The 3,770-nt window shown below is 44.7% G+C and overlaps 1 pseudogene; it reads right to left on the bottom strand.

Annotated features, from left to right (window-relative positions):
- Window positions 1–2,451: 2,451 nt before the first annotated feature.
- LOC114895524 lies at window positions 2,452–3,294 on the bottom strand (annotated as a pseudogene).
- Between the last annotated feature and the right edge of the window lie 476 nt (window positions 3,295–3,770).

The following is a 3,770-nucleotide window of genomic DNA, read 5'->3' as shown; positions in this document are numbered from 1 at the left end:
GGCTGAGCACTCTCCTGAGTTGAATTTTTGCTGAGAATCGCTGTACCTCCACCCTCTGGACTCTTGTGCCATTTCTGGTCTTCCCTGAGGCACCTGCTAAACCGCACGTATGGTTTCCTGTGCTGGTTCGGGGAGGGAGGGTGATGCTACACACCATATGAAGTTTGTGAAATTTCTCACTTCCTTGTTTTACTGAAGATGTAAGCATGTAGGCGTTTCATACCTTTGTTCTCATTGCCCTGAGTGATTTTCAGGAAAATTGGAAAGATTCTGAACAAAGTTGTCACCACGTACCCATCAGGCTGACCTAGAGTCCTTAGCCAGGCATTCGAAGCCTTCCACAGGCTGACCTTGGTTTTTCTCCCTGCTCTTAGATGTGACCACGGCTCCAGCCAGACTAATCTCCCACCATCCCAGGGAACTCACCATGCACGTTCCTTCCTCTGTGTTCTAGCTGTTTTCCACAATTGCAGTGTTCCCTTCAGGGGCTTCTTTATGGTAGTCATTGTTTTTGGTGACCCAGCATGTATTTCTCCCTTTCTCTACCGCCCATCAACAGGGTTAGATGCATAAACCCAGCTTATTAATCATGGTGCCCCTTCCCTGGGCAACAGTTTCAGGGAAAGCTGAATGGTCCAAGTAGGGCCAGAGTCCCTCCCTGACTTCCTTCCACTAAAGCTAGCTGGGAAGCCTGCCTCTTGCCTCTGGTGTCACTGTGTCAAGGAATATTCATCTGGAAGAACACACCATCTGCAAAATTAAAGGATATGGTGATACAGAGAGAGAGAGAGAGAGAGAGAGAGTTTCCTTGTTTAAGTCCTGGATCCACCCTGAGGTTCCCGGTGACATAAGCCAGTCGATCACAGTTTAGATTAAGTGCAGCTGAAAGACTCCTAACAAATACACCTTACTGTGTTCTCCCATCACCTTGGTGTTTTTACCTAGTGTAACACACATCACACCATATAGTGATTGTAATTGCCTGTTTATTTGTTTGTATCCCCCACTGAAAGCCCTTTACCACAAGGTCCACACTGTTCACCATTGGGTGCCTGGTACCTTGCATTGTGCCTGGCCAGCACTGGGCTGTCATTTAGTATTCAGTTGAAACTTCATTTCTGCCTTTCCTAATTCTTCCCATCACTCAAGGTCTTAGATTCCAAGTTCTTTGTGAAGCATTCCACATCAAGTTGAAGAATCTACATAAAATGTCCAGGGTAAAGCAGGCTCTCATCAGAGCTGCAACCTCCTCGTCCCTAGTTGCTTGAGTCAGAAGTGATGTCTCCCTCGTGGGAGCTCCTATATCTCATTTAATCAAATGGTATCTACTCATACTGTCTTAAAAGAGAAATGCAAATGACTTATAACTAACGTAAGCTTTCAAATGTGATTGTAAATGCCAGAAGCAAGGACCTAGTACAGTGCCTCATATAAAAGAATCCACAGTTGTTGAATATACAGCTGAATATACAGCACAATGATCAATACTTTAGAGGTTAAATGGAAACCGGTAGTCTGTTATTGGCTGTGGGAGTCCTTATGTTAAGTGAGTCACGGGTAGATTCAAAGGAACCTGAAGAGGATCGAGCTGAATCACACTTTTGCAGAGTGCATGAATGCTGTTTGAAAACCTAATTAAGCCATAACAACTGACCACAGCTGAAAAATAGTCGTGGTTATTTTCTACGCCCTAACGTCTCATTACTTGGTAAAGGCTGTTAACTTGTCCAAGCTGAATAGTTGGAAGGAGAAATGAGGCATGAGGAGGGCAAGTTAGAGTTTATTGTGCCTTCCGTTTCGATAAGGGGAAACTGAGTGTGGCTAGGAAAAGGAGCCTGAAGCTCTGGCTCCAGAACTATGTTCATACCTCTCACATCGGCCTCATACTTTTTTTTGGCTGTGTCTTCCATATATAATTAGTGATAGTCTGATTGATTCAATTCTTCTGGTGGAATGTAAGCTCCAAAAGGCCAGGGACTTGGTCTGTCTTGTTCAATGCTGAGTCTCCCAACACCTAGAACAGTGCCTAGGCCTTATGTCTGGGACCATAGTAGGAGCTCCATACATATTTGTTGAATTCATATCTCTACAATACCGGACACAGCTTGTTTACCTTTTATGTATCTTGCTAAAATATTTATATGTCCAGATTTCCTTTTCTGATGCAGATGTTAAAAGAACATCTTCAAGTTCCATGATATCAGTGACCTCCAGTGTCTTATTCACTAAAGTATCTCTAGTGCCTAAAACAGGGGACATTCTGTCAGTACTTATGGAATGAATGATTTAAGTATTTGATTAGTGAATTTTAAATTGAGCTAAAAAATGGAAATGATTGGCCCAGACTTTTGGGGTTTTTTTTTTGGAAACTGACTTTTTGGGGTTTTTTTTTTGGAAACTGTTTATTTTCTGTCAACCTACTTCCATTTTATGAGTTTGCGGAAGAACAGCTTAAGACCACTCAGTGGTTGTTCCTACCCATTCAGTGGCCTGAGCGGTGGGAGCTGCAGACCAGTCTTCAGTGGGGAACTGCTGAACAGGCACAGAGGGCACCTGCACACCTTCGGACCAGTCCACCACCTCAGGCTGAGGAGCAGTGAACTCAGGAGCTGGAGCGGTCCATTCACCCTGAAATTCCTGCATGGTCACAGCCTTCTCAGCTGCTGCCTGCTCTTCCTTTTCAATCTCTTCAGGATCTCTGTAGAAGCAGAGATCAGGTGTGACCTCCCATGGGTGTTCGTGGGAGATGGTGCCACGCATGCACAAAACTTCCCGGACGAGCATCCACTACATCAGACCCCCCGAGTGAGTTCCCTTGTTGTTGCATGGGATGGCAGTATCCACATAACACAGACGAGAGTCTGTGTTACACAGAGCAATGGTAGGCAGGTTAGCGTAAGAGGCCTCTGTGAGAGGCTAGTGGTCAGCCCTGGGATCAGTAACCACTGGAAGTCTTGGCTCCCGGAAGGCTTCCTGGATCTGGTTAGTGAAGATTCCAGGAGAGAAGCAGCCAGCAATAGGAGTGGCTCCAGTGACAGCAGCAAACTTCAGCACAGCTCGCTGGCCAGTATTTCTAGAGGATATGACACTGACATCTGCTGGGTTTTCAATGGCAACAATGGCACGAGCTGCCAGCAGAAGCTTCTCGCAGGTTCTCTTCAGATTTATGTTGTAGACGCAGATGTACTGTTCCATTTGGAAGTCTAGGTTGGTGCCACCTAAGTGGGTTCCTGCTGCAAGAAATTTGAGTACATCCTCCTCCTTCATTTGCAGGAGGTCAAGGGCTCCGGACATTGTGAAAGTTTCCCTTTAAGTTACAATGGGAATCCAGAACAACGCCGTATGGACGGACCCCTGTCTGGGTAGTGCAGAAGGGGATCAGACTTAGTAAGAATGTTCTGCTATGTTTGTTCTAACCTCTACAGTTTATAAGTACCCTCACAAATATCCCCTCACTTGAATCTTACCACAACCCTATGAGATTTATTTTGTCAGTTTTATAGATGAGGAAAAAGACTCAGAGGAATTACAGGGCTTCTCTAATGTTACATAGTTGGCAGATTGGGACTTGGACCCTAGACTTGACTCCAAATTGTATGATCTTTCAACTTTTTCATGGATACCAGTTGAAGATGAGGTGGAATTATTAGAACACTGTCAACATTGTATCATTGGAATTACAGAATCTTAGAGGTGGAAGTGGCCTTACACATCACAAATTCCAAACCCCTCTCTCATTTTTCAAAATAGGAAACGAAGGTTTGGAGAAT

This window comes from Monodon monoceros, unplaced genomic scaffold (genome assembly GCF_005190385.1).
Source record: "Monodon monoceros isolate NGI ecotype Baffin Bay Population unplaced genomic scaffold, NGI_Narwhal_1 Super_Scaffold_14, whole genome shotgun sequence".
NCBI lineage: Eukaryota > Metazoa > Chordata > Mammalia > Artiodactyla > Monodontidae > Monodon > Monodon monoceros.
The sequence above is the reverse complement of the archived record's forward strand: the minus strand, read 5'-3'. Positions and strand labels throughout refer to the sequence as shown.